The sequence below is a fragment of the Schistocerca piceifrons genome, chromosome X, assembly GCF_021461385.2.
Source record: "Schistocerca piceifrons isolate TAMUIC-IGC-003096 chromosome X, iqSchPice1.1, whole genome shotgun sequence".
Classification (NCBI taxonomy): Eukaryota; Metazoa; Arthropoda; class Insecta; order Orthoptera; family Acrididae; genus Schistocerca; species Schistocerca piceifrons.
The window spans coordinates 28,234,501-28,248,666 of NC_060149.1; the positions used below are offsets into that span (position 1 = coordinate 28,234,501).

At 43.5% G+C, this 14,166-nt stretch overlaps 1 protein-coding gene and 1 non-coding gene across 2 annotated transcripts in view; both read right to left on the reverse strand.

Moving 5' to 3' along the window:
• LOC124722165 (latrophilin Cirl) overlaps nt 1-14,166 on the reverse strand; it is a 799,917-nt gene that overhangs the window by 262,346 nt on the left and 523,405 nt on the right. The window lies entirely within an intron of this gene.
• Nucleotides 13,279-13,362, reverse strand: Trnas-gga. Its single transcript is given in 2 exon segments — nt 13,279-13,313; nt 13,323-13,362. It is a non-coding gene; the product is annotated as a tRNA-Ser (tRNA).

Genomic DNA, 14,166 nt, shown 5'->3' on the forward strand with positions numbered 1-14,166 from the left:
TTCCACCCGTGAAGGTCACTTGGCTGTAAAATTTCCCACGACGAAAGGTGCAACCGCTTCCGTGATACGGGAAGACGAGCCTACCCCAGATCGAATCCGCCTCGCGAATTAATGAACAAAGCTGTTGAGTCATCCAGCCTGCATGTAGTTTTTAGGCGGTTTCCCACTTGGAACTACGTAAATAAACGGCTAGTACCCACGTCATGCCTCGGATACACGCTACGCCAACATTTATAAAATGTTCACACACTTGAACACAGATTTATTCTAGACGCATACAGATAGGATAAACAAACTCCGTCCCCGAGGTACTGTGGTAATCGGCCGCCATCAATTCCTAATATTGCTTCGGCCCATATACAATATGTGATCAAAAGTATCCGGACACCCCCAAAAACATGTTTTTCATATTAGGTGTATTTTGCTGCCACCTACTGCCAAGTACTCCATATCAGCGACCTCAGTAGTCATTAGACATCGTGAGAGGACAGAATGGGGCCCTCCGCGGAATTCACGGACTTTGAACGTGGTCAGGTGATTGAGTGTCACTTGTGCCATACGTCTGTACGCGAGATTTCCACACTCCTAACCATCCCTAGGACCACCGTTTACGATGAGACAGTGAAGTGGAAATGTGAAGGGACACGTGCAGCACAAAAGCGTGCAGGCCGACCTCGTCTGTTGACTGACGGAGACCGCCGACAGTTGAAGAGGGTCGTAATGTGTAATACGCAGACATCTATCCAGACCATCATACAGGAATTCCAAACTGCATCAGATCCACAGCAAGTACTATGCCAGTTAAGCGGGAGATGAGAAAAGTTTGATCTCATGGTCGGCTGCTCATAAGCCATGCATCACGCCGGTAAAAGCCAATCGACGCCTCGGTTGGTGTAAGAAGCGTAAACACTGGACGATTGAACAGTGGAAAAACGTTGTGCGGAGTGACGAATCACAGTACACAATCTGGCGATCCGATGGCAGGGTATGGGTATGGCGAATGCCCGGTGAACGTCATCTGCCAGCGTGTGTAGTGCCAACAGTAAAATTCGGAGGCGATGGTGTTATGATGTGGTCGTGTTTTCCATGGAGGCGGCTTGCATCCTGTGTTGTTTTGCGTGGCACTAGCACACATGGGCCTACATTTATGTTTTAAGCATCTTCTTGCTTCCCACGGTTGAAGAGCAATTAAGGGATGTGACTGCATCTTTCAGCACGATAGAGCACCTGTTGACAACGCAAGGCCAGTGGCGGAGTTGATGCACGACAATAGCATCCCTGTAATGGACTGGCCTGGCCTGCACAGAGTCCTGACAAGAATCCTATAGATAACCTTCTGGATGTTTTGGAACGGCGACTTCGTGGCAGGCCTCACCGACAGACATCGATACCTCTCCTCAGTGCAGCACTCAGTGAAGAACGGGCTGCCATTCCCCAAGAAACTTTCCAGCAGCTGATTGAACGTATGCCTGCGAGTGTGGAAGCTGTCATCAAGGCTAAGGGTGGGCCAACACCATATTGAATTCCAGCATTACCGATGGAGGGGGCGACGAACTTTAGAGTCATTTTCAGCCAGGTGTCTGGATACTTTTGAGCACATAGTGTAACAATGCCGACCCTACTGAAAATACGGGGAAAAGCAAAGGAGGAGCTGAAGAACACACCATACTTACAGAGTCATTTTCCGCAATAGAAGATGCTGTGTTGTTTGACGTCTTTCCCTACTCGCCATCTAAGAGCAAACGTGGAGTTTCAGTTAAGTAACGGAATAGTACGCACACTTGACAAGAGCAGTATGTGAATATTATACGTCTTTTTCGGTGTCTCCGTCCTTCAGTAGCCCAATATGAGAACCAATTACCACATTGTCCTCATCTTTGCAACAAGCTGTTCCATTCGACTGCATTTTAATTCCCTGGCAGAAATTCCGAATTTGCACTCGATGACGAATAAGGGAAGGAAGAACAACAGCAACTCTTGTTTTGGGGAATAATATCTTGTAACTGCTGCATGTGTTTACAAAATTGCTTCAAGCAAGTGTTTAGCTTTTTGCCACAACACCTCATTTTTGACTGTTGATCGTAACTGTCTGAGACATGAGGTTTCTTCGTCAACTTGGAATTATTTAGAGGATTTAAGAGATACAACTGAACAACATTACATCAGTACTGCCGTCACTTGGAGACTAGTAATTATAGCTGTTACAAGTCGTATGATTTTAAGTTGGGTAGTACCTCCAAGTACATGCGAAAAGAGCAAGTAAACAATGCTTATTTTTCCCTGGGCAATAGGTCAGATGTTGATGTGTGAACACGTGGATGCAAAACGGTTAGTCAATACTAACAGGTATAGCCCACTTAGTGGTGCAGTTACTACCATATAGAAAACAGTGAAGTTTGTGACGTGTTAGGGGAGACTGTTTTGACGCAGAGGAAAAGGCAATCATCACACTAATATGTGTACATATTTTGATCAGACATATAAAAATATATGCACTTATACCCGATAAATAGTCTCAAGATTCGTTAACCTTCGAACTCGTATTGTGACTTTGATGGACGGTACAACAGACACATCCCCGTCTTTTAAAACAATTCTTGTTCCATTTTAGTCTTACTTCCCCCTGCTAGTATTTGAGGAAGCAGTTGCACCTGCAGAGCACATAATTAGGGGTGTGGTGTGTCGACAGCGGGCGATATACACAACGCAAGACACGACACGCTATCGGAATGCCAGGCATCGCGGCCCACGCCCTTGGAATTCAATTCGCCGTCAGCCTCGGCGACAACTAAATTGCTTCAGATTCCATACGTGTGTAGTAGGGCTGCGCCGGGAGGCAGCAATCAACAGGTGAGCCGCGACATCTGCTCCAGATGGAAACAGCATGTACTGAACACACATTTAGCTAAGAGGCGGACTACAGGTTTTGCAGCTCCGCCACGAAAAAAGACAAAAAAATTCTCCTCCATTTCCCGATCAATCAGAGCAAGTATGTAGAGATTAAGTGTCCGGAGCGATTTAAGGTGAAAGAACACACAAACTTAGCTAAGGCGAAAGAAGATGCAATACACAGCTTTATAGAAAAAAAAAATCTTTACCTACGAAGAAATTCTCGAGAACTGACCCTTAAAAAAGTAAGGAACGTTGTAAAGGTTTATCGTCTCGTCGACGACGAGATCATGAGAGACTGATCACAAAGCTCGGATGGGGTAAAAAATCGACAGGGACTTTTTCAAAGAAGTCATCACAGGTTCGAATCCTGCCTCGCGCGTGGATGTGTATGATGTCCTTAGGTTGGTTAGGTTTAAGTAGTTCTAAGTTCTAGGGGACTGATGACCACAGACGTTAAGTCCCATAGTGCCGAAAGCGAGTCCAGTGTCCTACCACTGCCTTAGTCAACTCGTCCTGTCTTGGACTCTTTCAATAATGGATTGAAGAGAGAAATGCAGCTGATTCCTTGCAAAGCGATGGAATAGGGGCGGACGTCAGCTAGTAAATTCCTTGTTTCAGAAGATTTAGGACTACTTATTCCACTGTATTTTGTCCACTGAGCTGTATTTATTGTTTTCCGCTAGCTGAAACCGATTTCAAATCACGAACGGCTTCGTCCTCTGGCACATAACGTGTTAAGCAATGAATTAGGCGTCCGCAAGCAATTGGCTAAGACAGTAGCTATACGTAACCGGTTCTTGTTATACCGCAACTGGAAAGTTCAGGTAAAAAAAAACTCGTGATATACCCATCTGTGATTTACATTTGATTGCCATGAATCGAAAACTATTAGTACATGTGGTTGGACATAAGAAATTAATAAGAGAGTAAATAATTTTTATGCTCTGTAATACGATTACATAAATGCTCCCAACTCCAACCGCCTTTAAGCTAGGTTTGCGGACCCTTAACGAAAAGTTACGAGTGATGAAACATTTTACTTCCTCCAACTTGCATCTAGCTTAGTGACCACGAGAGTAGAACTGAGGAATTAGGACGGGTACGACCGAAAACCTTTCTCCCCGAGAATGGAAAATGTAAAGACTTCGATGTGAGGCAGCAGTCCGAGAACAGGGCTGATCCACCGACTAGTGGACTCACAAAATAATCCACAACTGTTGCGCACAATATTTCGACGGTCGATCCTATTCTTACCACGACGCCGAAATATTGTGCTTAACGGCCGGGGATTATTTAGTCATCAAATACGCCGGGAGAAATTGAAGGCCTACTGGCGTTTTATATGTTTGCTTTTTGTGAGCGAGAATAACTAAATACTAACAGCTGAAACACGAAAGCAGAGGGAACAAAATTTATAAAATTCGAAAGTATATTACGTTTCTCCCGTCTTAGTATAAATTGCTGCTGGGCAGAGAAAATAATAATGCAAACTTGTGAGTCCGAGAGAATGTGTGCTGTGGTTATGGGACTCTACTCACATTTCGGAGGGGCGGCCTTCAAAGTCCGCGTCTGGTCATACGTGCCTAGGACTCTCTCTATTTCGTTCATCATCACTTCCAAGCCTGCGGTTACGTCTCTAATGCCAACATCGACGAGAGGTTAAATTAACTCAAGGAGGGAGAAACAACGACATAATGTTCCAGATAGCGACCAATCATAATGAGCACTGCCGCCAGCATCCAATATACAGAGTGTCTCTCGTAAGAGTCGTCTGTGGTATTTCAGTAGATGATCGCAGTTTCGTTTTTACATCGTGTAGCTGGAGTCAGCCCAAACAAACAGTGCCCAGCAACTATTTCATCAGACGTCAGTGTCGACGGAAAGGTCGGTTCGTTTCCTTCGGGAGAGGTCTCTGATTACTCTGGTACGATACACATACACGCGAAGAAACAGCCGCAGTAAATCACGACCTCCTGTACTGACGGATAGGGACAGACAACCAGTGCGGAAGGTGGTTGTAAAAAATCGAGCAAAACCAGCGGAAAGTATAACACGTGAGCTCTGAAGTGCTGCAGCCAGTCGAGGTATCAGAATGACAGTGCGTAAGGAGTTAAAATTTTTGGAAATTTGTGTGAAGTTCCTATGGGACCAAACTGCTGAGGTTAGGTTAATCTAGCTCAGGGCTTCCCAACCTTTTCAGCTGGTGGACGCCTTCTTCAGTCGAAAATCCATGGTGGACCCCTAGTCAGTCAAGAGCACAGTAACTTTAAATTTCAGAGCGAAACCCATGGGAACTGAAAGCTTCTTAATGCAAGTTCCATGTTCCCAATGAAAAAAAAAAAAAAAAAATTGCAGGCACTATTCACTGTCGACAGTGGCGAACTTTCGAGGAAGGATGTTACAGAAAACGGTGACTTTTTAAATACTGTTCTTTAGCAGAGATTTTGTGAAAACATAGCTGCTAAAATATCGCCGCTGGGAACACGCACGCGAGCAGCGCAGAACAGGTCAGTTAATCTCACTGAACCGTCCGAGTAGTGGCCCGGAATAAGCGGAGACAGCCGGCCGTGTTTGCGGCTGCTGCACCGCGAACAAGCTGGCCAATCCGAAGCCGATTTGCGCCACAGCCGACAGTGCGAAAGCGACCTGGCCACTGACGCGCCGACCACGGGAGCGTAATATTTTGGGCGTGTTGTACACAACTATGTAAATAAAAAAATACTTTTCACTTCGTAAGTATAATGTAGATATGTTCTCGAGAATAGTGATAACCGCCTGAAACAGATTGAGCAGACACGTGAATATAATAGAAAAAGAAACATACAAATCTACATCTAAGATAAAAGTGAAAGATATGAGAGACCTGCTAAAAATAATATTTTCTAAGGAACGAAGCGTAGGAGTGTAGTGCCGTTTCCGTCATTGTACTAGTTAAATCTATTGCAGCAACTGCAGATGTCTCTTTCAGTTTCAGCTACAGCTACATAAACATTCTGCGAAGCACAACGGACAGTACTTCCAGTTCTCCACATATCAGGGTTCCTCCCGTTCCATTCCATACTGCAGCCTAAACCACAAAATATCGGACCAACTGTGTGACATTCGATGAATTTCTAGCAAACAGGACACAGCATTTCATTCTCAACGGAGAGTAATCTTGAGACGTAAAAGTAATTTCGGGCACATCCCAAAGGAGTGTTATAGGATGATTACTTTTCACGATATATATAAAAACGACCTACTGGGTAACATAACTTCCATGAGGCCTTTGGACGATCATGCTCCTACATACAGAGAAGTCACAACGCTAGTAAATGCAGGAAAGCCGGCCGCGGTGGTCTAGCGGTTCTAGGCGCTCAGTCCGGAACCGCGCGACTGCTGCGGTCGCAGGTTCGAATCCTGCCTCGGGCATGGATGTGTGTGATATCGTTAGGTTAGTTAGGTTTAAGTAGTTCTAGGGGACTGATGACCGCAGATGTTAAGTCCCATAGTGCTCATAGCCATTTGAACCATTTTTTTGAAATGCAGGAAGACCTGCAGAGGATCGACGTTCGGTGCAGGGGTTTGCAGTTTCCCATCAACATAAACAAATGTAGCGAATTGCGCGTAAATAAGCAGAAATTCGCATCATTATATGATTACACTATCGCAGAAGGATCACTTGAAGCGGTCACTTTCTAAAATCATCTTGGAGTATGCGTACGTGGCGATTTAAAGTAGACTGAGCACATAAAATTAATCGCAGATAAGGCAGAAACCAGTCTGAGATTAATCGGAATAATTTTCAAGAAATGTAGTCCACTCACAAAGGTCGTAGCTGACTCGCTCGTCAGTGAAAGATCCGCACCAGATAGAATCGATATAGAAAATCCTAAGAACAGCAGTGCATTCCGTTACAGGTTCGTCCAGTAAGCGCGAAAGCATCACGGGGATGCTCCGGTAACTCTGTGCCCACGCTGCAAGAGAGGCGTTCTGCATCCCAGTGCGGTTTACGTTTAAAATCCGAGAACGCACGTTCCTAGCAGAGTCAACGAATATATTGCTTCCTCCTGTGCGTATCTCGAAAATATACCAAGAACGTAAAATTCGAAAAATTGGAGCTGACAAGAAGCCTTACCGAATCATTCTTCCAGCGAAGAATTCGCGACTGGAACTGGAAAGGGGGGAAATAGTGGTACAGAGAGCACTTTTCGCCTCATACTCTAAGGTGGCTTGCAAAGTATACATGTAGATGTACAAGTAGATGGGAAACGGGACAAACGACTGCTTAAAAGCCTCTCGGCGCATTGTAATTGGTTTAATATTGTCCTTGCTTTCCCTAAGAGACAGGCACATTGGGGGTTGTAGTATATTCCAAGATGTCTGACTTGATACCGGTTTGGGTGATAGTTGGCAGCAGGGGGGGAACGAATGTCTCAGAAAGTCCTGCATTGTTGCCAGATTTCCCACGTCATCACGAACTTACGAAATACATTTGGGAATTGCGAATACGATAGTGCAATGACTACACGATTTACTAGTAACATATGAAAATTTGTGCCAGGCTTGAACTTGAACCCGGATTTCCCGCTTTACGCGAGCGGTCATTTTAACCACTTTGGCTATCCGTGCATGACTCGTGCCCAGATCCAAACCTCCACGTGGCCTGGCGTTCACGTCCCATAGTACTTACAAATTATATCATTCCTGCACAGGGAGAGACAGTGTTCTGCCCATCGGACTGCCTTGCTTTGGCATTAAATATAGTACAGTAAATACAATAATGACTGTAGTCACGAAGATTTGCCAGATTTCGCCCTCATTCCTCCCTCCACCACTCTGACGTCACAATCCAAGACGTCGGAACTACTGCAGTTGTCATAAATGAACAATTGGAAATTAAATAACAAATGCACAGAAAATTCAGAAGCTCACTTTCACTGCGTATATCTTCAAGTCACTCCACACATGTACAAAATAGATAAATTTGGTTGCAGCAGACCCTAAGATTTCACACATTGATGTGGCTTCAAAACCTACAGATGTGTAACGAAAGAATATATTGGTTCAAAACTGATGGAAGAATGTAGTGAAGTGAATGATAAAATAAAGAATCTCAAAGCCGATGACTTTACAGAAATCACATTCCGCTACCCACCTAAACATCTCAAAAGTTCATCAAGACTTGTGGTAGTCGTCGGTTCAAACCACAGACACAAAAATAGGTTCCTAACTAGCTGTACCAAATGAGCCACACACTTCTTGCGAGGTTAACCGCATTGAAACGTGAAAATAACATATATACTGTAACACTTACATCTATTAGAAGCAGGTTTATATTATGTAACTCTGTATCTACAATTATGAAGTGTTTATTCTTTGTTAGTTACGGTTATTGATTTGTGACAATAAATTTACAGTATTATATGTATGTATGGAAAAGATGAAAGATTGTTAAAATAATGAAATTTTATAATATATGTATGTTTATAAAGAAAACTGTTATTGCAAACTGGTTCATGCTTAGGACACTTCTACTGTAAAATGTAAAAGCTGTAGCGAAGTTCTTCCGCAACGGAAGTGTCTTGGCGCGATGTAAAAGGTGGTTTTGGCGGTCAAACCGGGTGGCTCCTTGGTGTGAACGGTACGCACTCAGTGGTTAGCCGTTGCCCGGTACACATTGACGGTGCCAAGGGAGGCAACTGGAAGCCGCTTTGCAAGGAAGTTTGCCTCGGATGTGGATTTGGCTGTTGCTTGGTACTCTCGGCAATAAGCTCTAACATATTAAAAATCCGCCGTCAAGAAGAAATTTTATAGAGCATTGAAACATCAAGAGCCGTGAGCACAGTTAGCCGCCACAACTTCGCCACTGCTCCACCAACTTCATGTATGCAGATATGTAATACAGCATGGACCAGTCAATTTTTTTGAGTGATTTCAATAATAATCCAAGTGCTATAAATCTGTGTTTGGAGCCATATCTTCTATCCTGATCATGCAGGGTCCTCTCCTAAGTGTTCAGAAAACCGAGTATCCTGTTTCAAATGAATTAGTGATTTATTTATGTTTGTCAAATGTGCAAGGATTAGCAAGAGTTGAAGTTAGAATGTTTCTAAAGTGCTCTCAGTATATTGCACAATATCGATTTGCAAAAATTCAGTGCAAGACTGTGGAAATGTTACTGTCTAAAATACCTGCTTCACAGGTGATGAAAAAGGCACATAAGTTAAACTTATTTGAAACATAATTTAGCCTTTATTACTATCATGAATGATTTTTTCTTAAGTTAATTGAGCTCAGTATTGAACAATTTGCCTTGAAAAGTAAAAACAAGAACTACTCCCAGTGAAGCTAAGAATTAACTTCAGCTGAATTAAATTATGCTACTGAAATAATCGTAAAGTTTGACGAATGATACTATACCAGTTTATGGGTGCCCACCATATTCTTCTTATATTAGGAAGATGATTGGAATATTATTGCTGCTAAGGAAATCAAATGTAAGCAGAGGGATATGAACAGTGTCGTTGTGGTATCATTTATCTTTATTTGTGGTTTTTACATGCCGGTTAAGTTAGAAGCTCCCTCAGGTTCATCTTTAGTCCTGCACTTCTTGCATTAACATTTCAGTGCTGTTTCAAGTAATGACTTTCAGTGTAACTGTTATTAGTACAAGTTTGGTACAAATTTTGCTTTCTATGATTACCGGTTTGTGCTGCCACCTGCTGCTTAGAGGGCCCTGTGTTCGCTTGTATCATGTGTGTTATGCAAAGGGAAATATTAATGAAATTAACTTCAATAACTAACATTCAATTTTTTTAAACATATATTTCCAAATTCATTTGCCTAATTGGGCTGGCTACCTTTTATTTCATTCGTGTATGAATTTTGCTTCTTCCGTTAGCCCCAAAGTTAGAGCCTGTTTAGTTTTTCTGTTAACTGCACTCTTTTCAAAATTATAGTCCGATATCTTCATCCATTAGACACACACACACACACACACACATACACACACACACGATCAAAACTCAAAATCCTCCCAGAGGGTTACATTAGCTTATGTCACGGTACGCTAGTGTTATACGTGGCTTTTCCCGTGACAGGACAATGTTCGGTTGTTAGGGAAGAGTGACGTGTAACAAGCTAGTGTTATAATACCACCAATAAAGAATTATTTCAGTTAGCAACGAACGATCTGGGAGTTAACACCAAGACGATTAAACATCAGCCTGCAACATGGTGTGTGTGTGTGTGTGTGTGTGTGTGTCCTTGGCGCAAGGACTGGTGACCAGAGACTTCACAGCACAGCACCAACCCTCCTCCCCTTTTGCGTAAAGGTAAAGGGAAGCAGCCAGCAGCACGTGCCGTATCCAGGCGGTTACTCATCCGCGCAGGTCACGGCCGACATTGCTCAACTTCCGTGATGTGACAAAAACCACTGCATTCAACGAAGCAAGGCTGCTGGCTTGTAGATTCAAAGGATGTTGCCAATGTTTGAAGCACTCTAGAATCTTATCGAGATCTGACTTTAGATCTGTGTAGCTGTTCTTCATTATAGATAACAGCTATTATTATCTGAGTGGGAAGTAGCATAGTGTTGGTAGCGATTTTTGCAACTCTGATGTACGGGAGTAGCTTTGAAACGTGAAATTTTGTGTAAAAATGAACACAGTGGGTCTCTCGACTGAGAAATTGTCGTCATCATGAGATCTTCCAGAAGAGGTTGGGACCTCAGCAGGATTAGGTCACGAGATTTGAACCAAAGATCTAAACATGTAATTTGTGGCAACAAATTGTGTTTCTGTTTCATGACCAAAGAGTAGAAGACACGTCGAGCGAACATTAGCAAGGATCTCCTTGAACAAGCTCCCAGAAGAAACAGCCATCCAAAGGGTCATCACAGGAGTCTACTGTCGGATTTACTGCTGTGACATAGATACGTGCCTAGTCAGCACAGGAGGTTCGCAAACAATCGAGATCCAATGTCTAAATGGCGACCCTGTGACATCTAAAAGAGCTGTAAATACCGTATTTTGAATTTATACCTCAAGTCAATCATCTGTATCCCTAGCACGTGAGCATTTTGAAAAGACTGAATTTTCCAACCCAAAACGTGGCTAAGAGAGCGTGTCTGGGCACTCAGCTTTGTTAATTCGTGAGTTATGTGCCAAACATGAGAACACTTTCACCCAGGAATCATAATGCCTGAACAAATGGCTCTGAGCATTATGGGACTTAACTTCTGAGGTCATCAGTCGCCTAGAACTTAGAACTACTTAAACCTAAGTAACCTAAGGACATCACACACATCCATGCCCGAGGCAAGATTCGAACCTGCGACCGTGACGGTCGCGAGGTTCGAGATGTAGCGCCTAGAACCGCTCGGCCACTCCGGCCAATGAACAAATCGTCTGTCTATAGTTATAATTTTTAGCTCTTTCATCGTCAACTTAATTTTCAGATTCTTTCCGCGTGGTGTTGTAATGCCATTTCACAGCAAATCTGCGGTACCTATTGATTATGCAACTACATACTTGAAACTGTACAGTGTTCCCATCATGCTTCTCTCTGATTCCCATACATTTCTAAAGGATTGCGACGACAGGTCGCTAGACTCCCTCTTTTGTGTCAACAGCCACTGGATCTGTGAACTTTCTTTATATCACGGACAAATAGCAAATGATAACCAGTGCTTACACCAGACTGGAGAAACCGTATCAATTAAAATAATCTGAAAAAAAGTGTCGCATCGCACTGCTAAAAGAAATACCGCGCAGTATCGAGATGGACCGAGCAAAGCAGATATGTACCGAGTAGAAGGGAGTCTCAGACCACACGCATGCAGCACTTTGTGCACGCATGAATTTTTGCACGCCGTGGTCGACCCTGCACTACAGGTAGCGTTTGTCAGGCGCCACCAGACGCGGATGGCAAGGTCACGTGGGCGTGGCCGTTAGAAGCTGGGGTCTAAGCGAGGCAGTCTTGTACGACGCATCAGCTCAGTTAAATCTCGCCTAGCTGATGTTCGGATATCGACCATGCACCGGACATCCAATTTCTGGCTTACGTTCTTGGTGTTTATACAGTAGTCCAGTCACCACAACCCCGACTTTGTTCGGAGATACCAGCGTTCGTATAAGGTGCGGACACTTTATTGTACAGATCAGTTTATCTTTTTGCAAGAGCAATACTACGGGAAAATGTCTGTGGATGTACAGCATTACACAATAGCTTACCAGAACCACTGGGCTGCAGTGCTAGCGCTAGGTGGCTGATGAAGAAACTTTAACTCACCTGAAACAAAGAAAAAACCACAATTAGCGCCATGTGTTAAAATAGTCAAATACTGCATGCACATGAACACTAATCTCAGATAAAAAAAAACAATAGGACAGATACTGCTGAAAGGTTCTGTGGATCACGCTGGACGGGGGAATAAGACAGGAAGAGGATATCACACGTCACCACCTGACTATGAGAACTGCAGATGCCATCCTCAATGGTCTGACTTTAAACTTCACTTTGGCGCCGCTTATACAGCCGAAACATTTATTACAGGAAGAGTGGAAGCAGTAATCAAAAAATAACTGAAGGCCAAGTCAAGTGCAGGAAGGTAGAAGCTAGTTTTGTGCTTCTGCAGCAAAGGTTGGATAGCTTTTCACATGTTTTGATAACAGCCGTGCAGCCTCGCGCTCATCACCATCTACGTGGCCGTACATAACCATTTACACCTACCTATTCACGAAATGACTAGCATACGGAACCACTTGTCACGTAATTCACTACTATAGTCAGACACTTCAAACAAGCAGGACAAACTACCTCAAAAGCACACAAATGCAGACACGTCTCCATGTCAACACATCGCTATCGAAGTTACAACGAGTTCATCTGCAGATTGCATTCTATCCATAATACCACTCAATTATCAAACAAAATGAATTTTTAGTATTCGTTACAAACTCAGGTCGTTCGATTTTACCTAGAAAGGCGTTCAATGTAAATTTTTTATTAATTATTCAGAAACGAGGGATTGTCCGCGTATGTTTACCAGCATTTTTTATGCTGTGAAGACTCCATCCCGAAAGTTTCTAAAAGCATACCAGGGGAGAGACTAGTTCTAAATGTCAAAAGCTTTTTACAAGCTCATTATTGCGAAGAATAAATCAGTAAGCAGCCGCTGTTAATAATGATATTTATTTACACAAATAGCCGAATAGACAGGTTGATCTACAGAAGACTGCTCACGATTGTGTTAGTTTTCTCGTTTATATTAGTTGTTTGCTTTTATTTCCAACAACTAATGGCTGGCTCTAAGCACTATGGGATTTAACTTCTGAGGTCATCAGTCCCCTAGAACTTAGAACTACTCAAACCTAACTAACCTAAGGACATCACACACATCCATGCCCGAGGCAGGATTCGAACCTGCGACCGCAGCGGTCGCGCGGTTCCAGACTGTAGCGCCTAGAACCGCTCGGCCACTCAGGCCGGCCCCAGGTACTTAGTTGAATTTACAGCCTTAAGAATTGTACTATTTATCGAGTAATCGAATTCCAATGGATTTCTTTTGGAACTCACGTGGATCGCCTCACACTTTTCGTTATTTACCGTCAAATGCCACCTGACACACCATACAGCAATCTTTTCTAAATCGCTTTGCAACTGATACTGGTCTTCGGATGACCTTACTAGACGGTAAATTACAGCATCATCTGCGAACAACCTAAGAGAACTGCTCAGATTGTCACCCAGGTCATTTATATAGATCAGGAACAGCAGAGGTCCCAGGACGCTTCCCTGGGGAACACCTGATATCTCTTCAGTTTTACTCTACGATTTGCCGTCTATTACTACGAACTGCGACCTTCCTGACAGGAAATCACGAATCCAGTCGCACAATTGAGACGATACCCCTTAGGCCCGCAGCTTGATTAGAAGTCGCTTGTAAGGAAACGGTGTCAAAAGCTTTCCAGAAATCCAGAAATACGGAATCAACCATGGGATACATCTCATCAGCCAAAACGATCAAATAACCCTTGGCAGTAATGTGACCTTACGGAGCAACCGTGCGGCCCGTGGAATACCACAAGACTGTGCAAATCATCACGAAACGACGCCATGTTTCAACCTTGGGACGTCAGAATTTAGAAATAGGTTGACAAAGACACATCCGACTAAATCACGTTCTTCCACTGCCCCATGGTTCAGGTTTCATGGATTCGGCACCACATTTTCCTGGTCGGGCATTTGCATCACTGTTGAGTGGTTCTGAAGTTCGATCTCGCAGTGCAA